Source organism: Rhinoraja longicauda, chromosome 9 (assembly GCF_053455715.1).
Source record: "Rhinoraja longicauda isolate Sanriku21f chromosome 9, sRhiLon1.1, whole genome shotgun sequence".
Taxonomy (NCBI): domain Eukaryota; kingdom Metazoa; phylum Chordata; class Chondrichthyes; order Rajiformes; family Arhynchobatidae; genus Rhinoraja; species Rhinoraja longicauda.
This window is the reverse complement of record NC_135961.1, coordinates 5,485,530-5,513,047: the sequence shown is the minus strand read 5'-3', so window position 1 is coordinate 5,513,047 and position 27,518 is coordinate 5,485,530. Positions and strand designations below refer to the sequence as shown.

The 27,518-nt window shown below is 46.6% G+C and overlaps 1 protein-coding gene across 1 annotated transcript in view; it reads right to left on the bottom strand.

The window, feature by feature from the left end:
• The window catches only part of LOC144596889 (ribosomal protein S6 kinase alpha-2), a 170,189-nt gene that overhangs the window by 126,243 nt on the left and 16,428 nt on the right, over positions 1-27,518 (bottom strand). The window lies entirely within an intron of this gene.

Below are 27,518 nucleotides of genomic sequence, written 5' to 3'. Positions count from 1 at the left end.
CTGTTCGGCTGCTGGGGCAAACTTTTCGTACAAGAAGCTATTGATCATTCTATGCTGGGATGCAAATGAAAAAATGTGTTGAGAACGCCCCTGAGCTAAACATTGGATTGCAAAGCAATCATTAAATATGGAGATAGACAATAGACAATAGACAATAGGTGCAGGAAGAGGACATTTGGCCCTCCGAGCCAGCACCGCCATTTAATGTGATCATGGCTGATCATTCTCAATCAGTACCCCGTTCCTGCCTTCTCCCCATACCCCCTGACTCCGCTATCCTTAAGAGCTCTATCTAGCTCTCTCTTGAATGCATTGAGAATTGGCTTCCACTGCCTTCTGAGGCAGAGAATTCCACAGATTCACAACTCTCTGACTGAAAAAGTTTTTCCTCATCTCAGTTCTAAATGGCCTGCCCCTTATTCTTAAACTGTGGCCCCTGGTTCTGGACTCCCCCAACATGGGGAACATGTTTCCTGCCTCTAATGTGTCCAACCTCTTAATAATCTTATATGTTTCGATAAGATCCCCCCTCATCCTTCTAAATTCCAGCGTATACAAGACATTGCAGAAAATTGGAAAACAAAAACAAATAGCTGGAAGATCTCAATGTGTCAGGCAGCATCTGTGGAGAGAAGTTTGAACAGATGAACAGATGACCCAACAGATTGGGTCGGGATCCTGATTCAATCGAGTATTTTTTTTAATTTACATTGAATAAAAGCTTTCCTCGCCCCCTGTTCAAAATAGTTCATGGGTTTCTTTACACAGGTGGTCCTCAGCTTACGATGGCGTTACGTCCCGAGAAACCCATCGCAAACCGAAAATATTGTAAGTCGAAATGCATTGAATACACCTGATCACGTGTCCGGAAGCGAGCTGTGGCTCGCTAGGGGTCGCTGCCGTTAGCACCGTCGCAAAGTCGAAATATCGCAAGTCGAAGCATCGTAAGGTGGGGAGCAAACACACTCTCGAATTAAAATCTTTGACTTTAATACAACGTCATTCCCCATAGTACATGTGCAGCGTAGGTTTACTAGGTTAATTCCCGGAATGGCGGGACTGTCATATGTTGAAAGACTGGAGCGATTAAGCTTGTATACACTGGAATTTAGAAGGATGAGAGGGGATCTTATCGAAACGTATAAGATTATTAAGGGGTTGGACACGTTAGAGGCAGGAAACATGTTCCCAATGATGGGGGAATCCAGAACCAGGGGCCACAGTTCAAGAATAAGGGGTAGGCCATTTAGAACGGAGATGAGGAAAAACTTTTTCAGTCAGAGTGTTGTGAATCTGTGGAATTCTCTGCCTCAGAAGGCAGTGGAGGCCAATTCTCTGAATACATTCAAGGGAGAGCTGGATAGAGCTCTTAAGGATAGCGGAGTCAGAGGGGTATGGGGAGAAGGCAGGAACGGGGTATGATCACATTGAACGGTGGTGCTGGCTCGAAGGGCCGAATGGCCTCCTCCTGCACCTATTGTCTATTGTCTATTGTCTAACTGCACTGCAGTCCACTGACACATTTAATCCTCATTTTAACCCTAAACCAACACAGTCCCTCCCCCAAGCATTCCTCCACCCTTCTGTTCCCCTCAGAGTCTGGGTCTGACCCCAGCCCTTATCCGTGTCGGGTTTTCACCCACCCAACCCCACCCATCCCCCCTTCTCCAATCTCTAGTATTTCATCTGGCCTCTCTGGACCACTATATTTCCTACTGGCAGCACCACATCAATCATCTTGACATCCCCACTCCCTGTCTTCGCTCCAATATCAATCGACCCTCTGAATGTACAGCTCCCGGCACACTCAGCAAAAGTCCAAACATCTAAATACTAAAACTTTCGTTTGTTTGTTTGTTTGTTTGTTCCTGAACTACAGCCAAAACGGTACACGATAGCGCGGCAATTTTAGGCCCACCTTACTCACCGTCGTCCCTTTGGTGCTAATGGAAGAAGTTTCATAGAAATCGGTGTTATATTTTTAAAGTTATTCACATTTTAAAGTTTAAATCTACCTCCTAGGGAGGGAGGGGGGGAGGGAGCGGGGTGGAGGGAGGGGGAGGGGGTAGGGGGAGGGGAGGGAGGGTTGGAGGAGGATGAGGAGGAAGGAGGGGGGGAGGGGGATGAGGAGGAAGGAGGGGGGAGGGGGAAGGAGGGGGGAGGGGGGGGTGGGAGGGGGGAGAGGGGATGGGGGGAAGGAGAGGGTGCTGCACCAATGCAGAGGTTTGGGCCCAAAGCGTCCACTTGGTCCAGTTGTTACAACACCCACCGACAAGGGAGATGTCGTAGTTTAGTTTAGTTTCATTCAAGATACAGCATGGAAGCAGGTCCTTCGGCCAACCGAGTCCACACTGACCAGAGATCCCTGCACACGAACACTGTCCTACACACACTACGGACAATTTATTAATAAGGTTAATAAGGTTGTAGGTTAATAAGCCAATTAACCTACAAACCTGTGCGTCTTTGGAGTGTGGGAGGAAACCAAAGATCTCGGAGAAAACCCATGCAGGTCACGGGGAGAACGTACAAACTCCGTACAGGCAGCGCCCGTAGTCAGGATCGAACCCGGGTCTCTGGCGCTGTAGACCGCGCTCTACCACCGTGCCACCATGACAATGTAGTCTGGCATGCTGACCGCTACCGTGCCAGCTCTCGGGCACCTCCTCATCCCAAGCCCTTGACCAGGATCCCCACAGATGAACACCAGGACATCATCTCTCAGACAGTTACCAATCCTATCACCTCTGGCGAACTCCACTCTGCTTCCCTCTCCTTCCCAAACTCCACAAACAGGTCAGCCCTGGCATATCCAATGTTTCTCCTTATCATAGAATCCAACTCCAAATGCCTTGATTCCACCCTATGCCTCATCCCGAGTCCGGTCCCTTCCCACCTACATCCGAGACACCTCACTCGCCCTTCAACTCAATAATTTGTCATTTCCAGGCCCCTCTTGCCTCGTCTTTACCATGGGCGTCCAGTCCCTTCACACCCCCGTCCCCAACCAACAAGGTCTCAAGGTCCTCCGGTTCTTCCTCAAGCATGGACCCGATCTATTTCCCTCTGCTGACACACTACTCCGCCCGGCGCAATGTCCTCACCCTCAACAACTTCTCCTTTGACTCCTCATTCCTTCTCCATGTAAAAGATGTGCCCGTGGGCACTTGCATGGGCCCCAGCTAAGCCGGCCCTTTCGTTGGTTACGTTGAACAATCCTTTCTCCAAATGAACCACGGCACCCCCCACCAACTCTTTCTCTGCTAAATTGAAGACAACATTGGGGCTGCTTCCTGTGCCCCTACAAAACTCACTGCTCTCCTTAACTTCACCACTGACTTCCACCCTGCCATCAAATTCAATGGGCACGGTAGCGCAGCGGTAGAGTTGCTGCTTTACAGCGAATGCAGCGCCTGAAAATCAGGTTCGATCCTGACTACGGGTGCTGCACTGTAAGTAGTTTGTACGTTCTCCCCGTGACCTGCGTGGGTTTTCTCCGAGATCTTCGGTTTCCTCCCACACTCCAAAGACGTACAGGTATGTAGGTTAATTGGCTGGGTAAATGTTAAAAAAAAAAATAAAAATAAATAAAATTAAAAAAAAATTGTCCTTCGTGTTAATGTACGGGGATCACTGGGCGGCACGGACTTGGTGGGCCGAAAAGGCCTGTTTCCGGCTGTATATATATGATATGATATGATATGACACCTCCCTCCCTTTTCTTCATCTCTCTGTCTCCATCACAGGGGACAGACTACCCACTGACGTCTACTACACAGTAACATATAACATATAACATATAACAACTACAGCATGGAAACAGGCCTGTCCGGCCCTACCAGTCCACGCCGACCATTCTCCCTGACCTAGTCTCATCTACCTGCACTCAGACCATAACCCTCCAATCCCCTCCTATCCATATACCTATCCAATTTACTCTTAAATAATAAAATCGAGCCAGCCTCCACCACTTCCACCGGAAGCCCATTCCATACAGCCACAACCCTCTGAGTAAAGAAGTTCCCCCTCATGTTACCCCTAAACCTTTGTCCCTCAATTCTGAAGCTATGTCCCCTTGTTGGAATCTTCCCCACTCTCAAAGGGAAAAGCCTACCCACGTCAACTCTGTCCGTCCCTCTCAAAATTTTAAAAACCTCTATCAAGTCCCCCCTCAACCTTCTACGCTCCAAAGAATAAAGACCCAACCTATTCAACCTCTCTCTGTAGCCTAAGTGCTGAAACCCAGGCAACATTCTAGTAAATCTCCTCTGTACCCTCTCCATTTTGTCGACATTAATGACTTAGACGAAGGGATTAAAAGTACCATTAGCAAATTTGCAGATGATACTAAGTTGGGGGGTAGTGTGAATTGTGAGGAAGATGCAATAAGGCTGCAGGGTGACCTGGACAGGTTGTGTGAGTGGGCGGATACATGGCAGATGCAGTTTAATGTAGATAAGTGTGAGGTTATTCACTTTGGAAGTAAGAATAGAAAGGCAGATTATTATCTGAATGGTGTCAAGTTAGGAGGAGGGGGAGTTCAACGAGATCTGGGTGTCCTAGTGCATCAGTCAATGAAAGGAAGCATGCAGGTTCAGCAGGCAGTGAAGAAAGCCAATGGAATGTTGGCCTTCGTAACAAGAGGAGTTGAGTATAGGAGCAAAGAGGTCCTTCTACAGTTGTACCGTGCCCTGGTGAGACCGCACCTGGAGTACTGTGTGCAGTTTTGGTCTCCAAATTTGAGGAAGGATGTTCTTGCTATGGAGGGCGTGCAGCGTAGGTTCACTAGATTAATTCCCGGAATGGCGGGACTGTCGTATGTTGAAAGGCTGGAGCGATTGGGCTTGTATACACTGGAATTTAGAAGGATGAGGGGGGATCTTATTGAAACATATAAGGATAATTAGGGGATTGGACACATTAGAGGCAGATAACATGTTCCCAATGTTGGGGGAGTCCAGAACAAGGGGCCACAGTTTGAGAATAAGGGGTAGGCCATTTAGAACGGAGATGAGGAAGAACTTTTTCAGTCAGAGGGTGGTGAAGGTGTGGAATTCTCTGCCTCAGAAGGCAGTGGAGGCCAGTTCGTTGGATGCTTTCAAGAGAGAGCTGGATAGAGCTCTTAAGGATAGCGGAGTGAGGGGGTATGGGGAGAAGGCAGGAACGGGGTACTGATTGATAGTGATCAGCCATGATCGCATTGAATGGCGGTGCTGGCTCGAAGGGCTGAATGGCCTACTCCTGCACCTATTGTCTATTGTCTATTGTCTATTGACATCCTTCCTATAATTTGGCGACCAGAACTGCACACCATACTCCAGATTCGGCCTCACCAATGCCCTGTACAATTTCAACATTACATCCCAACTTCTATACTCGATGCTCTGATTTATAAAGGCAAGCATACCAAACGCCTTCTTCACCACCCTATCCACATGAGATTCCACCTTCAGGGAACAATGCACAGTTATTCCCAGATCCCTCTGTTCCACTGCATTCCTCAATTCCCTACCATTTACCCTGTACGTCCTATTTTGATTTGTCCTACCAAAATGCAGCACCTCACACTTATCAGCATTAAACTCCATCTGCCATCTTTCAGCCCACCCTTCCAAAAGGCCCAAGTCTCTCTGTAGACTTTGAAAATCTACCTCACTATCAACTACTCCACCTATCTTAGTATCATCTGCATATTTACTAATCCAATTTGCCACACCATCATCCAGATCATTAATGTAAATGACAAACAACAGTGGACCCAACACAGATCCTTGGGGCACTCCACTAGACACTGGCCTCCAACCTGACATACAATTGTCAACCGTTACCCTCTGGTATCTCCCATTCAGCCATTGTTGAATCCATCTTGCAACCTCACTATTAATACCCAACGATTTAACCTTCTTAATCAACCTTCCATGTGGAACCTTGTCAAATGCCTTACTGAAGTCCATATAGACAACATCCACAGCCTTGCCCTTATCAATTTCCCTGGTAACCTCTTCAAAAAATTCAAGAAGATTAGTCAAACATGACCTTCCAGGCACAAATCCATGTTGACTGTTTCTAATCAGGCCTTGATTATCCAAATAATTATATATATTGTCCCTAAGTATCTTTTCCATTAATTTTCCCACCACAGACGTCAAACTAATAGGTCTATAATTGCTAGGTTTACTTTTAGAACCTTTTTTAAACAAAGGCACAACATGCGCAATGCGCCAATCTTCCGGCACCATCCCTGTTTCTAATGACGTTTGAAATATTTCCGTCATAGCCCCTGCTATTTCTGCACTAACTTCCCTCAATGTCCTAGTAGCCCAACAACTCCCAGTTGCCTGGAGTATACCACTTCCCATCTCGCCTCTCTTCCAAAAACAAGTCAAGTCAAGTCAAGTTTATTTGTCACATATCACATGCAAGATGTGCAGTGAAATGAAAGCGGCAATGCCTGCGGATTGTGTAAAAAAATTACAATTACAGCATAAAAATTAAAATTAATACAGAAAAAAATGTGGTCCCTGGAGTTATAATAGATTTTTTTAGATTTACAGATACAGCGCAGAAACAGGCCCTTCGGCCCACCGAGTCCGCGCCGCCCAGCGATCCCCGCACGCTAACGCTATCCTACACCCACTAGGGACAATTTTTACATTTGCCCAGCCAATTAACTTACAAACCTGTACGTCTTTGGAGTGTGGGAAGAAACCGAAGATCTCGGAGAAAACCCACGCAGGTGACGGGGAGAACGTACAAACTCCGTACAGACGGCGCCCGTAGTCAGTTAACAGTCCTGATGGCCTGTGGGAAGAAACTCCGTTTTCACAGCATGACAGCGGAGGCGTTTGCCTGACTGTAGCAGCTGGAACAGTCCGTTGCTGGGGTGGTAGGGGGCCCCCATAATGTTGCTGGCTCTGGATCTGCACCTCCTGATGTATAGGTCCTGCAGGGGGACGAGTGTAGTTCCCATGGTGCGTTCAGCCAAACGCACTACTCTCTGCAGAGCCTTCCTGTCCTGGGCAGAGCTGTTCCCAAACCAGACTGTGATGTTGCCGGACAGGATGCTCTCTACAGCCCCAGAGTAGAAGCATTGAAGGATCCTCAGAGGGACTGAATTTCCTCAGCTGTCTGAGGTGGTAAAGGCACTGCCTTGCCTTACCCACCAGTGCAGCAATGTCCCTATTCTCAATTTCTCCAACCGCATCCACTCCTGAGATGAGGCCTTCCATTCTAGGACATCCGGGATGTCCTCCTTCTTTAGTAAACATGGTTTCCCCCCTCCCCCCCTGCTATCAAAGATGGACCCCTCACCCACATCTCCTCAGCATCCCACCATTTTCCTCTCGATCCGCCTCACCCTGGATGAAACAGGGATAGAGTTCCGCTGGTCCTCACCTTTCACCCCACCAGCCTCCGCGTGAAACACACAATCCACCGACATTCTCCGCCACCTCCAGTGATCCCACCTCCACGTGACCCCCAACGTGGTCACGTCCTCCAAACCCCACCTCTTTCTGCCTTCAGCAGAGACTGCTCCCTCCGCAACCTCTTGCTTCACTCATCCCTTCCCGCCTGAACCACCCTCTCTCCAGGTACGTTCCCCTGCAACCGCAGGAGATGTAACACCCGTCCCTCGACCTCCTCCCTCAGCAGTCCTTCCAAGGGTCACATGTACCTTCTCTAACCTCGCTTACTGCATCCGGTGTCCCCGATGGCTCCTCTTTCACATCGGTGAGACCAAGCGTCGGCTTGACAACCATTTTGCCGAACACTTGCTCTCAGTCTCCCAACGGTAGTTTAGTTTAGTCAATTTTATTATTGTCACGTGTACCAAACTACAGTGAAAAGCTTTATAGCTGTGTGCTATCCAGTCCGCGAAAAGACTATACGTGACTACAATCAAGGCATCCACAGTGTACAGATCAGTCTGAAGAAGGGTCTCGACCCAAAACGTCGCCCATTCCTTCTCTCCAGAGATGCTGCCTGTCCCACTGAGTTACTCCAGCATTTTGTGTCTACATTCGATTTAAACTAGCATCTGCAGTTTTTTTCCCCTACAGACACAGGAAAAAGGGAATAATGTTGAGTGCAGGATAAAGTCCTGTAAAATCCGATTAATGAGCCCCATGAGGGGCTATTTCCACGCTGTATCTTTAAACTAAAGAGGAGATTGAATCAAACGTGGCTTGCTAACGTCAGTTAGTTTATTATATGTATGGCACAGTTTGCAGGGAATTTCACACATCAGTCAGTAAAGTCAAGTCAAGTCAAGTCAATTTTATTTGTATAGCACATTTAAAAACAACCCACGTTGACCAAAGTGCTGTACGTCAGTTCAGGTACTAAGAAACGAACATACAATGGCACACAAACACAACAGCACATACATAAACAGTTCACAGCCCCCCCCTCAGAGGGCCTCAAACGCTAGGGAGTAGAAATAGGTTTTGAGCATGGACTTAAAGGAGTGGATGGAGGGGGCAGTTCTGATGGGGAGAGGGATGCTGTTCCACAGTCTAGGAGCTGCAACCGCAAAAGCGCGGTCACCCGAGCTTAAGCCTAGACCGCGGGATAGTCAGTAGCCCCAAGTCGGCCGACCTGAGGGACCTGGAGATAGAGTGGTGGGTTAGAAGATTTTTGATATAGGGGGGGGGCAAGCCCGTTTAGGTCGTAAAGGTCGGGAGAGCAGCAGCAGGAGCAAGGACGACCCGTTGGCTGAAAGAAAGTAAGTGTGAATTACAGGTATAAGTCCGTTTAAAAAAGAGCGCCAAATGGACGCTAGCAGGCATTCAGTGAAGCGCATACCTCCAAGCTCGTCAGAGGAAGGCAGGATAGAAGTGAGTACGTGGATTGGCTGAGCAATTAAACTAGAAGCTTGGTAAATTGGCCAATTAGGCAATTTAGTGACTGATATAAACAAGGCTTGCACAAGGGGTGTGGGCCTGTCGAGGAAAGTGCGAGTCTTTGGCTGCAAGTCTTCGGTGAGGAGGATACACTTGTTTTTGAGCCTGATTTGTTTTTGACACTAAAGTAATGGCGGACAAGTTGGTGCAGTGTGTTTCCAGCAGGATGTGGGAAGGTAGGGACACCGCTGGAGCTTCTGGGAGCTACACCTGCAAGAACTGTGTCCAGGTGCGGCTCCTGAATGGACGTGTGGTGGTGTTGGAAAGGCAGCTGGATGACCTCAGGGCCATCTGGGAATGCGAGCGTTTCCTGGACAGGACCCACTGTGAGGCTGTCACGCCAAGGGTCCAGGTCGAGCGAAGGTGGGAGACCGTTTCAAAGGGGGGTAAACGTGGACTACAGGAGACCTGCAAACAGGTACACCCTCTAGGGAACTGTCGGGGCAGAAGACTGTCGGGGCAGAAGACGCTTCCAGTGCGAGCGGCGGACAGGTTGGCGGCTCTAATCCAGGCAAGGAGACCCGACCGGGGAGACCGAAGTCTGGAAGAGCCATAGTAGTGGGTGACTCCATTGTCCGAGGTACGGACAGTAGATTCTGTGGCGGGAGTCGAGGATGGTTTGTTGCCTCCCTGGTGCCAGGGTTCAAGACATCACGGACCGGCTTCAGAACATCCTAGCGAGGGAAGGTGATCAACCGGAAGTAGTTGTGCACGTGGGCACGAACGATATCGGGAGGAAGGAGGTACTGCAATGTGAGTTTAGAGAGTTAGGAAGAAGACTGAGAAGTAGGACGTCGAGGGTGGTTATCTCTGGACTGCTACCTGCACCTCGTGCTGGTGAAGGCAGGAACAGAGAGATCGGGGATATGAATATATGGCTGAGGGGTTGGTGCAGGGAGCAGGGATTTAGATTTCTCGACCACTGGGATCTCTTCTGGGGTAGGGGTGACCTGTACAAAAGGGACGGGTTACACCTTAACAGCAGGGGGACCAACATTCTGGCAGGCAGGTTTGCTAGTGCTACACGTGTGGGTTTAAACCAAGTAGTGGCGTTGACAAATTGGGAATATGAAGATGGAGTTAAAGGGGAAGCGAATACAGGAGAAATTGCAAAGGAATCTAGAATAAATGGGAAGGGAAGTTCTAGATGGGACAAGAGAGTAAGGTCAGGGCCAATGGTGACCGGTGTGAGAGGGGAGGTGAATACCGAAGTTAAAGTGTTGTATTTAAATGCGCAAAGTATGAAAAGTAAAATGGATGAGCTTGAGGCTCAGTTGGACATTGGCAAGTATAATGTTGTGGGAATCACTGAGACAATGGCTACAAGAGGACCAGGGCTGGGAACTGAATATTCAGGATGGCCTACTCCTGCACCTATTGTTTATCATTTTGTATAGTATGCTCCATTGACTTTAAGTAAAATTAAGTTACTATCAATAATATAATACTTTAACTTTGTGGATTTTGACTATGACATCTGGGTTGTTGTTGCCTCCTTATTTACCTGAGTTAGGAACAGATGTGAGAACCCAAGGGGATTTTACTTAGATTCTATGACTAGAATATTATCCGCATCTCACAAGTCCTCGTAATCTATTCTCTTTGCCTAATTACATATAATTACAAGGATTTTAATTGCAATTAACTTCTGGCATGTGTGAGCTATTTAATGATACACGTGTTGTGCTGTGAATCCAGTTCACACAAGTGGTGCACTATAATAAATTACTGGAGATGCAAAAACCACCATATCAGAGAGACTGGAGAAACAAACAAAATAAATGGCGGATGTAATTTAATACGGAGAAGTATCAGTTATGAATAAAAGAGAAGAATTGCAAATTAAATGATTGGAAAATGAGGACAACAAGCTCTGGGATATCTACAAGTCTTTGAAGATCTTCCGTGCCTTTTCTAAACCCTTAATTTCCTCATAAAATCTGGCTGTAACTGGATACAGTATTCCACCTATGATAATCAAGTTCTGCTGACAAGGTACTGATTATCCGACCTTTCGACGATTTGCTATTGTTATTTTAGACAGTGTTTTTTTTCTGGCTGTTACTTCATTTCTGCTGAATTTCTTTATATCACTAAAGCAACTGAACTGACATCAATAATATGCAAATAATGAAATATTGATTATTTGGTTTCGGGGTGAGGTTTAATTATTATATATTATTCTTGTGGCTGGCAGAAACTATCAACGGCACGGGGCCTCAGAACACATCGGGGAAGGTCGTCGCTGGAACTCCTCAGGGGCCGTGTACAGACCAAACGGCATGCGTCTCCATCTGTATCTACCATATGGTGTGTTAAATGTCGTAAGCTGAGAACTCTCGTCATCCAGTTCCACATGCCAAAACTCTCTCTTGAAAACAACCAGTGAATTGGCCTCCATGGCCTTATGTGGTGGAGAATTCCACAGATTCACAACTCTCTGGGTGGATTTTTTTTTTTACTCATCTCAGTCCTAAATGGCCTACCCCCTTATTCTTAAACTGTGACCCCTGGTTCTGGACTGCCCCAACATTGGGAACATTCTTCCTGCTGTACCTGCATGCTTACTTTCAGTGACTGATGTACAAGAAAACCCAGGTTTCGTTGCCCCTCCCCTTTTCCTAATCTGACACCATTTAGATAATAATCTGCCTTCCTGTTCTTGCCACTAAAGTGGATAACCTCACATTTATCCACATTAAACTGCATCTGCCATGCATCTGCCCTCTCATTCTCAGGGAAGACGTGCTTGTTAGAGGGAGAGCAGGGAAATCGCAATGAGCAGTACTTCGTCAGAAGAAAGGCCAAGTCAGTCGAGTGAAGTCCAGCGACAGGTAGAAAACTACAGTGTGCAGGATATCATTACCCCTGTCACTGATGAGGGAGCTGTCGAGGTGGATGAAGGTGGCGGTGATGTTAGTCTGCCGGTGGGGGAGAAGAGCAGTGGGCTGAAACCTGGAGCTAAAAGGACAAGGGCAAGTGAAAGGAAGGAATGGGAAACCGTTAATATAATTTGGTCATAAAGTTGGTATAATTAGTTTAGATAGTAGTTTGGCTTTGGGCTTGGTTTTCTAGGCTGAGCGCTTATCCTCAGTCTGAAGAAGGGTCTCGACCCGAAACATTCAGTCTCGACCCGAAACGTCACCCATTCCTTCTCTCCTGAGATGCTGCCTGACCCGCTGAGTAACTCCAGCATTTTGTGAATAAATACTTTCGATTTAGACAATAGACAATAGACAATAGGTGCAGGAGTAGGCCATTCAGCCCTTCGTGCCAGCACCGCCATTCAATGCGATCATGGCTGATCACCATCAATCAGTACCCCGTTCCTGCCTTCTCCCCATACCCCCTCACTCCGCTATCCTTAAGAGCTCTATCCAGCTCTCTCTTGATTTGTACCAGCATCTGCAGTTATTTTCTTACACTACCTGTTGCCCCACTGCGATTTTTCCTCAAGGTATGTCTACTTTGAAGAAGTTCTCCTCCTCTCTTCGACCTCAGTCTGAAGAAGGGTCTCGACCCGAAACGTCACCCATTCCTTCTCTCCCGAGATGCTGCCTGACCCGCTGAGTTACTGCAGCATTTTGAGAATAAATATTTTCTGGTGCAATAGCATGTACTTTGTGTTTTTAATTGTAATCTAACAGCCTTCTGGTGGCACCGAAGGTAGGCACAAAATGCTGGAGTAACTCAGCAGGACTGGCAGCATCTCTGGAGAGAAGGAATGGGTGACGTTTCGGGTCGAGACCCTTCTTCAGATATTGCGTCTTGTGTGATGGCCTGGGTAGTATCACGTCACTAGGCTCACTTAACAAACAGGCACATCCTTCTGCAAAACAGCATTTAATCCCAATGGGGAAAGAGTTGTGCTGATGGACAAGACCTTGTATTTGTGACAAAATGTCCCCCCTGTGTACTTAAGAAAAGTGATCTGTCTGCAAAGTTTTACACTGGACTGGATGAGTGAACATTGGAACAAGTTAACAATGGTTCTGCTAAAAGAGGAGGATCAACTTAATGGTAAGGGACAAGAGTGAGAAAGATTTATGAAGGGAGCTGAAGGCAGGCGGGTGAAAGGACAGGAATGGAAGAGTGCAGGGAGATTTGTCAGGCTGGAAGAGGTTACAGAAATAGGGAGGAGCAAGCTGAAAACAAGAACGCATATTTATAAAATCAAGCCTTGGCCTGACTTGATGTTTTTATCGCCCAACATAAACAGCGATGAAACTACAGTGTGTCAGGAAAAGGGGAGCAGACGACTGAATGAATTTAGGTCGACAGAGAGTGCCAGGAATGAAGGTAACCAAGAGAATACTGAAACATGAGGTTTGGAGATTATGGATTTGGCTTCAACATGAGGTGAAAATGATGTGAAATGAGAGTCCGATGGATTGGAAGTTGCGGCTCACTAGAAGTCTGTTCGTCTTTTTTCCTTTTTTTTTTGTTGTGTGTCGGTGTTGGGATGGTTTTTGTATTTTTTTGGTTGTGTGGGTGGGGGGGGTGGGGGAAACTTTTCTCTTGCTCAGGGCGCGGCTCGGCCGTGCGGTCTAACATCGCCCGGTGCGGCTCGGCCGCGGGACTTTACATCGCCCGGTGCAGCTCGGCCGCGGGACTTTTCATCGCTGGTGCGGCTCGGCCGCGGGACTTAACATCGCCCGGTGCGGCTCGGCCGCGGGGCTTTACATCGCTGGTGCGGCTCGGCCGCGGGACTTTTCATCGCTGGTGCGGCTTGGCCGCGGGACTTTTCATCGCTGGTGCGGCTTGGCCGCGGGACTTTTCATCGCTGGTGCGGCTTGGCCGCGGGACTTAACATCGCCCGGTGCGGCTCGGCCACGGGACTTCGGCGATGGAAGGCCCCGCACGGCTCGGTCGCGGGGCCTTCCATCGCCCGGCTCGGCCGCGAGACGTCTCAGCGCCCGGTGCGGCTCGGCCGCGGGGACTGTGCGGGTCGGTCGGGGACAAGCTGTCTGTCCGTGGGCGTGGGGAAGAGAGTGGAAGTTTTGTTGCCTCCATCACAGTGAGGGGGTGTTTGGAGTCACTGTGATGGACGTTTGTGTTGGGGTCATGTGTCTTGTGTTCTTTTGTGTATGACTGCTATGTAGTTTCGTTCGGTACCTTGGTACCGAATGACAAATAAAGGTCTGTTATGCTGTTATATATGTAAAGCCAAGTATGCAAAAAGTTTAAAATTTCAGCTTGGATAGTTGCCTAGAAACCTAATACATAATAAAATCCGATCAACTAGGTTGATGATAGCAAAGTAATTGTGTCGTTAAAAAGATTATGCTATCTCAGAATTACAAAATGAATTGTTTAATTTGAATACCAAAAAGCTTCAAATAATTTTAAATTATAAAAAAATATGGATATTGAAATAGCAAATAGCAAGTGGTAGTAATTTGGATGGCCAATCATTATTATGCAACAATTAAAGTGATATCATATTTACTTTTTAGTGTTAGTCAGTTTAGTTTATTGTCACGTGTACCGAGGTACAGTGAAAAGCTTTTGTTGCGTGCTAACCAGTCAGTGGAAAGACAATACATGATTACAATTGAGCCATTTACAGTGTATAGATACATGATCATTTAAGAGTGTGGAGCGATTGTAATATGTGACTAGATCTGCTTCTGTGGCTAGCACACAAATAGTCGCCTGGGTTGGGCGCCATCTTGGAAGCAAAGAGTTAAGCGAAGCTAAGAGTTAAATCTAGCACCTCTAAAATGGTGAACGTTATTATTTTGTTTTCTGCTCACATGGAAAATAAGTTTATTAAAGGTGCGTATTGGTACCATTTTATCGACAAAAAAACACACTAGTTAAATCACATCATATTTTTAACATAGTCCTGGATATCTTTAAGCAAGGAGACTCAGTGAAAAAGCGTGAAGCTGAACTTTCAGCTTGGGGCTTTATCAGTTGACACATCCTGAAAATATAACCCAAATTGTGGCTGAAGAGGAACCATTCAGTCTGACAAAGGGTCTCGACCCAAAACGTCGGCCATTCCTTCTCTCCAGCGATGCTGCCTGTCCTGCTGAGTTACTCCATGTTGTGTCTACCGTGCGGCACGGTGGCGCAGCGGTAGAGTTGCTGCCTTACAGCGAATGCAGCGCCGGAGACTCGGGTTCGATCCCGACTACGGGCGCCGTCTGTACGGAGTTTGTACGTCCTCCCCGTGACCTGCGTGGGTTTTCTCCGAGATCTTCGGTTTCCTCCCACACTCCAAAGACGTACAGGTTTGTAGGTTAATTGGCTGGGCAAATGTAAAGAGAAATTGTCCCTAGTGGGTGCAGGGTAGTGTTAATGTGCGGGGATCGCTGGGCGACGCGGACCCGGTGGGCCGAAGGGACTGTTTCTGCGCTGTATCTCTAAATCTAAATCTAAAATCTATCTTCGGTGTAAACCAGCATCTGCAGTTCCTTCCCACACAATTGTAAGATGCACCATTTAGTTTAGTTTAGTTTAGAGATACAGCGCGGAAACAGGCCCTTTGGCCCACCGAGTCTGCATTAACCAGCGATCCCCGCACACTACCACTATCCCACACACACTAGGGACAATTTACAATTTTACCAAGCCAATCAACCTATAAACGTGTACACCTTTAGAGAGGTTAGTAGTAGTTTCAAGATGACAACCTCTCCTTCAATGTCAGCAAAATGAAAGAGATAATTATTGAGTGCAGGAAACAAGATGGCGTCGATGGTATCAGTGGTCACAAAGTGGAGAAGATCAAGAGCTTTAGGCACCAAGGCATAAATATCACCAACAATGTGTCCTCGACCAACACTCTGGCTAAGAAAGCACAGCAACGTCGCTCCTTCCTCAGAAGATTAAGAAATCTCGACATGTCTTCAACGACTTATATCAAATTCTACAGCTGCATCACAGAAAATATCCTAGAGGGCCACAAAATGCTAGAGTAACACAGCAGGTCAGGCATCTTCTCTGGAGAGAAGGAATGCATGACCTTTCGGGTCGAGACCCTTCTTCAGACTGACTGAAGTCTGCAGTCTGAAGAGGTTTCCCGACCCGAGACGTCACCCATTCCTTCTCTCCAGAGATGCTGCCTGTCCCGTTGAGTTACTCCAGCATTTTGTGTCCATCCCTGGTGTAAACCAGCATCTGCAGTTCCTTCCTACACACAGAAAACATCCTGTTGGAATGCATCACAGCACGCTTGGCTACAGTTCTGTCCAAGGTCACAGAAAATTGTGGATATAGTACAGCCTCCCCAACAACCACCCCCCCCCCCCCCCCCCCCCCCCCACCCTCAACTCCAACTAATATTCATGCTGCCATGGGAATGCAGCCATTATAATCAGGGACCATTCGCATCCCATCATTTCCTCCTCTCCCAGTCAGCCGGAAGATACAAAAGCTTGAAAGCACGTAGTAGCCGATTCAGAAACAGCTTCTTCCCTGCTGTGATCAGACTTCTGAACGGTCCTCGCGTAATCTCAGGGGTGTGACCCTTATCTCCCAACCTACCTCATTGCAGCTATTGTAGTCTTTTATTATTTGCACTTTCTCTGGAACTAAAGCTATATTCTACATTGTGGTATTTATCTCACAATAGACAATAGGTGCAGGAGGAGGCCATTTGGCCCTTCGAGCCAGCATCGCCATTCAATGTGATCATGGCTGATCATTCTCAATCAGTACCCCGTTCCTGCCTTCTCCCCATACCCCTGACTCCGCTATCCTTAAGAGCTCTATCTAGCTCTATCTTGAAAGCATCCAGAGAATTGGCCTCCACTGCCTTCTGAGGCAGAGAATTCCACAGGTTTACAACTCTGACTGAAAAGGTTTTTCCTCATCTCAGTTCTAAATGGCCTACCCCTTATTCTTAAACTGTGGCCCCTGGTTCTGGACTCCCCCAACATTGGGAACATGTTTCCTGCCTCTAACGTGTCCAACCCCTTAATAATCTTGTACGTTTCGATAAGATCCCCTATCAGCCTTCTAAATTCCAGTGTATACAAGCCTAGTCGCTCCAGTCATTCAACATATGACAGTCCCGCCATTCCGGGAATTAACCTAGTAAACCTACGCTGCACACCCTCAATAGCAAGAATATCCTTCCTCAAATTTGGAGACCAAAACTGCACACAGTACTCCAGGTGCGGTCTCACTAGGGCCCTGTACAACTGCAGAAGGACCTCTTTGCTCCTATACTCAACTGCTCTTGTTATGAAGGCCAACATTCCATTGGCTTTCTTCACTGCCTGCTGTACCTGCATGCTTCCTTTCAGTGACTGATGCACCAGGACACCCAGATACCATATAAATAAACTGTTTTTGTTGAATGGCATCAACTTGAGAGAGGACAACATATTTATTTCCCTCAGGATATCACTTAGAGAACTGCTTTGCTGCTTGACCTGTCTTCTTGCTCTTGTACTTGTTCAACCACGACCTGACTAGATTATAATCACTGTGTAGGAAGGAACTGTAGACGCTGGTTTACACCAAAGATAGACACAAAATGCTGGTGGAACTCAACGGGACAGGCAGCATCTCTGGAGAGAAGGAATGGGTGATGTTTTGGGTCGAGACCCTTCTTCAGAATCTGAGTTATTCTGAGTTATGAGAGGCAGGAAACATGTTCCCAATGTTGGGGGAGTCCAGAACCAGAGCCCACAGATTTACAACTCTCTGACTGAAAAAGTTTTTCCTCATCTCCGTTCTAAATGGCCTACCCTTTATTCTTAAACTGTGGCCCCTGGTTCTGGACTCCCCCAACATTGGGAACATGTTTCCTGCCTCTAACGTTTCCAATCCCTTAATAATCTTATATGTTTCAATAAGATCCCCTCTCATCCTTCTAAATTCCAGTGTATACAAGCCTAGTCGCTCCAGTCTTTCAACATATGACAGTCTCCTGGCATTACCTGTTATAATTGTGTACAGCTTCATTGCCCTCACACACAGTGCAGTATGGCTGGACAGCACATAAAGATTTTTATTATATCTCGCTACACATGACAATAATAGGAAACCAACCATTATTTTAATTGGCCATGAAAATTAGTTAAACGTTGTCTCTGACACTTTAATGATTGAAAAAACAAAAAGATTTTCAATAAACAATTAAAAAAATGTTATCTACGATCACCACATTGGAACTTCAGTAAAAACAAACACAAATACTTCCGTTACTCTGGCTTTTTGTGTCTATTATTAGAAATCATTGTTTTTTATTAGAAGATCAGGCTACCATTCCCGTGCCATGTTTAATGTTTTAAGTTTGGATACTGGAGATGGCCATTTCTTTTTCTGCTCTGTACTTTGATAGGAGGGATTCTGATTAATAGACAATAGACAATAGGTGCACGAGGAGGCCATTCGGCCCTTCGAGCCAGCACCTCCATTCAATGTGATCATGGCTGATCATTCTCAATCAGTACTACGTTCCTGCCTTCTCCCCATACCCCCTGACTCCGCTATCCTTAAGAGCTCTATCCAGCTCTCTCTTGAATGCATTCAGAGAATTGGCCTCCACTGCCTTCTGAGGCAGAGAATTCCACAGATTCACAACTCTCTGACTGAAAAAGTTTTTCCTCATCTCAGTTCTAAATGGCCTACCCCTTATTCTTAAACGGTGGCCCCTTGTTCTGGACTCCCCCAACATTGGGAACATGTTTCCTGCCTCTAACGTGTCCAACCCCTTAATAATCTTATATGTTTCGATAAGATCCCCTCTCATCCTTCTAAATTCCAGTGTATACAAGCCTAGTCGCTCCAGTCTTTCAACTTACGACAGTCCCGCCATTCCGGGAATTAACCTAGGAAACCTACGCTGCACGCCCTTAACTTTAGCCTTCTCCCCTCAACTGGTTTAAAAAATAAATGAAGGCGGCAGGTGGCACAGCGGTGGAGTTGCTGCCTTACTGCGCCACAGACCCGGGTTCATAGTTGAGTTTGTACCTTCTGCCCATGACCTGCATGGGTTTTCTCCCACACTCTAAAGACGTCCAGGATTGTAGGCTAATTGGCGTTGGTAAAATTGTAAATTGTCCCCAAGGTGTGTAGGATAGTGTGGGCGCAGGCTTGGTGGGCCAAAGGGCCTGTTTCCGAGCTGTGTCTCTAAACTAAAACAAAAAAAGAAATTGGATGATACTTGAAACTTGAGGAAGGGGACTCTGATCCCTGGTAGGTGGGAACTTGTTCAAGCATAAAGTCTGGCAGTTGAACAGTAAAGATCAAGAAGACTTGCAAACATTGCACGTAGGAGTGTATAAAAGTGTAGCTCGTTTGCATTCACGATTTGTAACGTAAAATGTACTGGTGCCAATGTGTTACGTTTTTCATAATCATGATAAAGAGTGCAAGGGGAGATCGCCACCCCCGGGTACAATTTCTCAGTGGCGGCACGGTGGCGCAGCGGTAGAGTTGCTGCCTTACAGCGAATGCAGCGCCGGAGACTCAGGTTCGATCCTGACTACGGGCGCCGTCTGTATGGAGTTTGTACGTTCTCCCCGTGACCTGCGTGGGTTTTCGCCGAGATCTTCGGTTTCCTCCCACACTCCAAAGACGTACAGGTATGTAGGTTAATTGGCTGGGCAAATGTCCAGAACCAGGGGCCACAGTTTAAGAATAAGGGGTAGGCCATTTAGAACGGAGATGAGGAAAACCTTTTTCAGTCAGAGTTGTGAATCTGTGGAATTCTCTGCCTCAGAAGGCAGTGGAGGCCAATTCTCTGAATGCATTCAAGAGAGAGCTAGATAGAGCTGTTAAGGATAGCGGAGTCAGGGGATATGGGTAGAAGGCAGAAACGGGGGTACTGATTGAGAATGATCAGCCATGATCACATTGAATGGCGGTGCTGGCTCGATAGGCCGAAATGGCCTACTCCTGCACCTATTGTCTATTGTTTATTAATCAGAATCCCTCCTATCAAAGTACAGAGCAGAAAAAGAAATGGCCATCTCCAGTATCCAGTGGGTGTAGGATAGTGTTGAGTGTGCGGGGATCGCTGGGCGGCGCGGACCCGGTTGGCCGAAGGGCCTGTTTCTGCACTGTATCTCTAAATCTAAATCTAAAAAAAATTCTAAACTCTTCATATACACTGCTTCTGAAATTCAGCTCCTGATTGCATCCACATTTTGAAAGAAGAGTATACCATGATATTGCAAGATAAGCACACATGAATGAGGATTTCATTCAATCCTTTCGGGTTAGTTTAGTTTAATTTAGAGAGACAGCGCCCACCGAGACCGCGCCGACCAGCGATCCCCGCACACAAACGCTATCCTACACCCTAGGGACTATTTTTTAAAACATTTATACCAAGCCAATTAACCTACCAACCCTTGCGTCTTTGGAGTGTGGGAGGAAACCGAAGATCTCGGAGAAAACCCACGCAGGTCAAGGGGAGAGCGTACAGACTCCGTACAGACAGCACCCGTGGTCAGGGTCAAACCCGGGTCTCTGGCGCTGTAAGGCAGTAGTTCTACCCCTGCACCACTGTGCCACCCCCCTACCGGGTCTTTCATCGTTAAAACAAAGCAGCTGAGACGTTGGCTTTTAGAGTTATATTAAAAAGTAACTGGTTTGTAAAAAATGAACCTAGAGAACAACCATTAATAAAAACCTGGAAGCGTGACAATTTTTGTTACGATTAGTATCGGAAATTTCTTTACAGGCAGAATATATGAAATGGCTGATGAAGGATAAATGGCTTGCAAATTATTTTTAAACTACAGTGAGAGAACTTCTTTCTGGGGAGATCGATGAAAAGCACTTTTTCAACGATATCTATCTCATTGTCTGTAACTCGTTTTCACCTAGCCCACAGCTGACAATGGCCTGTTTCCTTTATCATCGTTACTTTTTTGTATCGCTTTCATTCATTTGTTCTATATCTCTCCACATCACCGTCTATATCCCTCGTTTCCCTTTCCCCTGACTCTCGGTCTGAAGAAGGGCCTCGACCCGAAACGTCACCTGTCTGACCCGCGAAGTGACTCCACCTTTTTGTGTCTACCTTCGGTTTAAACCAGCATTTGCAGTATCACTGGGGTAATTCACAGTTTGTTCTGTCTTCCAATTGCACATAATGATTGTCTGCTTCTCGCAAGCAATTTAGCCATCTAAACCACAATGCCTCTGCGCATCAGGATGGATATACTGTAACACTCGTGGTTCAGAGGATCAATTCAGTGCAGATTTTGCCATTAATCTCGCCTTTGTGAGATGAATCCAGTCCTGCAACCAATTCCAGATGAACATTGAGCTCTTCAGTAATCTTTGTATGTAGGTGCGAAACTGCACAATTAGTGCATTTAATCAAAAGAATCACAATTTAATACACACGTAAGATTTCATGATGACTCAAATGCATAACATAATTTGCCCACTTCCAACTGAAAGTCTCAATTTTGGAAAGTCTGATAATTCTCCACTGGGCTGTATGTCTTTGAATTTAAAATAAGATAGTGCAGATTTATCTGGAGATAATGGCTTAAATAATGATAACAAATAGTATGACAAACTCTAAAGAGCTTCGAACAATATTCTTTAAACCTTATCTTCACTATAAACCTGTATATGTATATGTATATGTATATTAAAACTCTTGTTTGTTTGTTCCTGAACTACAGTCAAAACGGTACACGATAGCGTGACAATTGTAGGCCCACCTTACTCACCGTCATCCCTTTGGTGCTAATGGAAGACGTTTCATTGAAATCAGTGTTATATTTTTAAGGTTATTCACATTTTAAAGTTTAAATCTATCTCTTAGGGTGGGGGGGATGGAGGTGGGTTGAGGGGTATGGAGTGGGGGGGAAGGGAAGGGGGGGAGGGGGTGGGGGAGGGGAGGGCGAAGGTGGGAGGGGGTGGGGAGGCAGAGGGGAGGGGGAAGGTGGGAGGGGGAAGGTGGGAGGGGGAAGGTGGGAGGTGGGGAGGGGGAGGTGGGGAGGGGGAGGGGGAGGGGGAGGGGGAGGGGGAGGGGGAGGGGGAGGGGGAGGGGGAGGGGGAGGGGGAGGGGGAGGGGGAGGGGGAGGGGGAGGGGGAGGGGGAGGGGGAGGGGGAGGGGGAGGGGGAGGGGGAGGGGGAGGGGGGGGGGAGGGGGATGGGAGGGGGAGGGATGGGAGGGGGAAGGGGGAGGGAGAGGGGAGGGGAAGGGGGAGGGAGAGGGGAGGGGAAGGGGGCGGGAGGGGGTAGGGGTAGGGGAGGAGGTTTGGGCCCAACGGGCCTATTTGGTCTAGTATATATATATATATATATAATTTGGAATGTGCACTGAGCTAAAACCTCAACAGAATCCAAAACTGATACAGAAATAAAATGTCAACTAGTCTCTAAGTCTCTCTCACACATGAATACGCATATTATCTTACATGATGAAAGAAACAATGATCTTCCTCTTAATGTTACATTCTATGGTCATCAGTACACAATCTTGTGATAAATGATCTAGCATTTCATGATTTTCATAACTAAAAATGTCTGTAAATCTCCATCAAAGGACATAACCGAACAAAGAGGAAAGGGCAAAACAGCTGGTCAGACGATAAAAGATACTGTCACATTATGGAAGTACACAGGCAGTTTGCTTATTAGTAGTCGGGATTCAAATATCAGAGTGGCGCATCAAATGCTAGGTATTTAACAATTTGGTCAGTCATTCATTCAAACATTTGGGTAGTTTTCAGTCATTGCTGTAAATTGGAAGAAAAAACAGTCAATCTGTTGAGCTTATAGGACTTGATATTACAATCTCTACTATAATAGGGATTGTAATATCAAATATTTATCAGAATCCAACAGAACCATCTGAAACCCATTGACCGCAGAAGACTCATCACTATAATCAATATCCAGGTCAGATAGCCAACGTGTGTTTATTAAACAAAATGTTTGGAAATTGCTTTGAGTTTGGGCATAAAATCTGCAATATTCCAAATGTCCTGCAATTGAATGTTTTGTGACTTTGTGCGTGTACATTTACCATTGTTTCTATTAGGCTGAGAAGTAGTTACCTTATTAATTACTCTTGGTTATGCTAAAATTTCTACTTCTATGGAAAAGAAAATAGTCATAGAGTCTTACAGCATGATAATAGGCCGTTCAGCCAACTTGCCCACGCTGACCAAGATGCCCCACCTACACTAGTCCCACCTGCCTGTGTTTGGTCCATATCCCCCTAAACCTTATCCATCTCCTGTGGTTCCACACAAAGAACAACGCTTTGGTTTCAAAAGGGCCCTTTTGTCCCTATAGTTTGTTGTTGTTCGTCCTTTGAAGATGACCATGACTTCACTTTCAGTTGGAGGATTGGTGACTGTGGGTCCGGACGTGACTGGTGAGGCCAATCCTGGCCCGGAAGGCACGCCCACATATAGGACACAAGTGGATGGGTGCTGCAGTGGAAGTGGAGGAAGCCCGGGCCTTGTGAGCGGTGCGTTTCCTCTGGGCCTCTACAGTGCGTCTGTTCTCTGCTGCACTAGTTGCAGTTGTACAAGACGTTGGTGAGGCCGCATTTGGAATATTGTGTTCAGTTCTGGGCACCATGTTATCGGAAAGATATTGTCAAGCTTGAAAGGGTTCAGAAAACATTTACGAGGATGTTGCCAGGACTAGAGGGGCTGAGCTATAGGGAGAGGTTGAGTAGGCTGGGTCTCCATTCCATGGAGCGCAGGAGGATGAGGGGTGATCTTATAGAGGTGTACAAAATCATGAGAGGAATAAATCGGGTAGATGCACAGAGTCTTTTACCCAGAGTAGGGGAATCGAGGACCAGAGGTTCAAGGTGAAGGGGAAAAGACTTAATAGGAATCCGAGGGGTAACTTTTACACTCGGAGGGTGGTGGGTGTATGGAACAAGCTGGCAAAGGAGGTGGTTGAGGCTGGGACTATCCCATCGTTTAAGGAACAGTTGGACAGGTACATGGATAGGACAGGTTTGGAGGGATATGGACCAAGTGCAGGCAGGTGGGACATGTTGGCCGTTGTGGGCGAGTTGGGCCGAAGGGCCTGTTTCCACACTGTATCACTCTATGGCCCTCTGACTCTAGTAAATGTGCAGAAAACTGCGGTCTTAGAGAAAGAATGATGGGAATAACTTTACACTTATCAGAATTAACTTCATGCTTAACGGAACTGGAAGGGTTTTGAATTATAATAAATCATTTCCTCATCTCACAAACAGGAAAACCTGATGAATAATGAAGAAAAATCTTAATTTGTAAGAATCTTTTTATACCCCTCATCAGCAACCACAAGCACTTCCAGAAATGAGTCAGTTTGTCCTAATTAGATATGTTTATCGCTTGGTTCCACTTGTGGCAGTGTATCTTCTCAGTGCAAAGAGTACGCATTCATCCAGTACTTCAACGTACTGCAGCAAAGTACTAAGTGTTATTCCTTCATTTAAATTGTAAACAGAAGGTCCAGCCCCCTTCTCCACACAATAAACAATAGACAATAGGTGCAGGAGGAGGCCATTCGGCTCTTCAACCCAGCACCACCATTCAATGTGATCATGGCTGATCATTCTCAATCAGTACCCCGTTCCTGCCTTCTCCCCATACCCCCTGACTCCGCTATCCTTAAGAGCTCTATCTAGCTCTCTCTTGAATGCATTCAGAGAATTGGCCTCCACTGCCTTCTGAGGCAGAGAATTCCACAGATTCACAACCCTCTGACTGAAAAAGGTTTTCCTCATCTCTGTTCTAAATGACCTACCCCTTATTCTTAAACTGTGGCCCCTTGTTCTGGACTCCCCCAACATTGGGAACATGTTTCCTGCCTCTAACGTGTCCAACCCCTTAATAATCTTATACGTTTCGATAAGATCTCCTCTCATCCTTCTAAATTCCAGTGTATACAAGCCTAGTCGCTCCAGTCTTTCAACATATGACAGTCCCGCCATTTCGGGAATTAACCTAGTAAACCTACGCTGCACGCCCTCAATTGCAAGAATCACACGTTCAGGATAATATCAAACTCCATCGTTAATGACGGGAAGTGCAGTCCATCAGAATTTAATTTGTCTGTACAAAATTAGCTTAAAATGTTCCAAATGAACTGGCTCCATGACTTTCACCTTGACTACTCTGCATGAATATCCACTGACCATTGTGAGAAGGGGGTCTGGAGTCTGAAGGGTCTCGACCCGAAACGCCACCCATTCCTTCTCTCCAGAGATGCTGCCTGTCCCGCTGAGTTACTCCAGCTTTTTGTGTCTGTCTTCGGTGTAAACCAGCACCTGCAGTTTCTTCCTGCACACAGTGAGAAAGGGACAGCTTGGTACCAACACTTAATCTTACTTTTACTTGATTGAATTTATTTGAATTCCTCTTCCTTGCAATTTACCTCTGCCTCTCTCACGTCTTGGAGGCTTCCATCCCAGAGGGCACGGTGGCGCAGCGGTAGAGTTGCTGCCTTACAGCGAATGCAGCGCCGGAGACTCAGGTTCGATCCTGACTACGGGCGCCGTCTGTACGGAGTTTGTACGTTCTCCCCGTGACCTGCGTGGGTTTTCTCCGAGATCTTCGGTTTCCTCCCACACTCCAAAGACGTACAGGTATGTAGGTTAATTGACTGGGTAAATGTAAAAATTGTCCCTAGTGTGTGTAGGATAGTGTTAGTGTGCGGGGATCGCTGGGCGGCGCGGACCCGGTGGGCCGAAGGGCCTGTTTCCGCGCTGTATCTCTAAATCTAAAAAAAAATCTAAAATGCCTTCAGTACTTTGTCATCTGATGTCAGGAATCAACTTTATGTCTCTTTGCTGCGCAATCTCCAGCATTTAAATAGCTTCATGTGTTTTAATGGCACAAAGTAGGTCAAATGCTCATAGTGTGGTCTTAACACGAACACTGTGCGATTTCAGCATGACTCCCTCTGCTTGAAATAGTGATTATTGACAGTTAAACCCTTCCAGCACAGACTAGAGTAGTGATGTCAGCTAGTCCTTGAAATATAGATTGATACAGTATAATCTCCCATTGGTGAGAGTGCTTGTAGATACTTGCAACAGATAATACTTACAGTCTTGACTTACGTTTAGGGCACTTGGCCGGGTAAACTCAATATCATCACAACTTATGCATTTGCATTTCCCCCATTCCACCCCTCCCCCCCTCTCCTCCCCCCCCTCTCCTCCCCCCACCTCCCCTCCACAGAAGAACCCAATGCAGCTGGTTTGTGGTCACATAGATACATAGACAATAGGTGCAGGAAGAAGCCATTTGGCCCTTCGAGCCAGCACCGCCATTCAATGTGATCGTGGCTGATCATCCACAATCAGTACCCTGTTCCTGCCTTCTCCCCATACCCCCTGACTCCGCTATCCTTAAGTCAAGTCAAGTCAAGTCAATTTTATTTGTATAGCACATTTAAAAACAACCCACGTTGACCAAAGTGCTGTACATCTGATTAGGTTCCAATGGAAAAAAAATGAAACATACAGTAGCACGCAAACAGTTCACAGCGCCTCCTCAATGATCCTCAAACGCTAGGGAGTAGAAATAGGTTTTGAGCCTGGACTTAAAGTAGTCGATGGAGGGGGCAGTTCTGATGGGGAGAGGGATGCTGTTCCACAGTCTAGGAGCTGCAACCGCAAAAGCTCTATCTAACTCTCTCTTGAAAGCATCTAGAGAATTGGCCTCCACTGCCATCTGAGGCAGAGTGTTCCACAAATTCACAACTCTCTGTGTGAAAAGGTTTTTCCTCATTTCAGTTCTAAATGGCCTATCCCTTATTCTTAAACTGTGGCCCCTGGTTTTGGACTCCATCAACATCAGGAGCATGTTTCCTGCCTCTAGCGTGTCCAATCCCAATAATTGTACATGCTTCTATAAGATCCCCTCTCATCCTTCTAAATTCCAGTGAATACAAGCCCAGTTGCTCCATCCTTTCATCATAGAACAGTCCCGCCATCCCGGGAATTAACCTCGTGAACCTACAATAGCAATGGCAAGAACGTCCTTCCTCAAATTAGGAGACCAAAATTGCACACAATACTCCAGGTGTGGTCTAACCAGGGCCCTGTACAACTGCCGAAGGACCTCTTTGCTCCTATACTCAACTCCTCTCGTTATGAAGGCCAACATTCCATTTGCTTTCTTCAGTGACCGATGTACTAGGACACCCAGGTCTCTTTGTACTTCCCCTTTTCCTAACCGGACACCATTCCGATAATATTCTGCCTTCCCATCCTTGCCTCCAAAGTGGATAACCTCACATTTATTCACATTATACTGCACCTGCCATGCATCTGCCCACTCACACAACCTGTCCAAGTCACCCTGCATCCTCACAGCATCCACTTCACAGTTCACACTGCCACCCAGCTTTGTGCCATTTGCGAATTTGCTAATGTTACTTTTAATCCCTTCATCTAAGTCATTAATGTATATTGTAAATAGCTGCGGTCTCAGCACCGAGCCTTGCGGCACCCCACTAGTCACTGCCTGCCATTCTGAAAGGGAACCATTAATCCTTACTCTTTGTTTCCTGTCTGCCAACCAATTTTCTATCCATGTCAGCACCCTACCCCCAATACCATGTGCTCTAATTTTGCCCACTAATCTCCTGTGTGGGACCTTATCAAAGGCTTTCTGAAAGTCCAGGTACACTACATCCACTGGCTCCCCCTTGTCC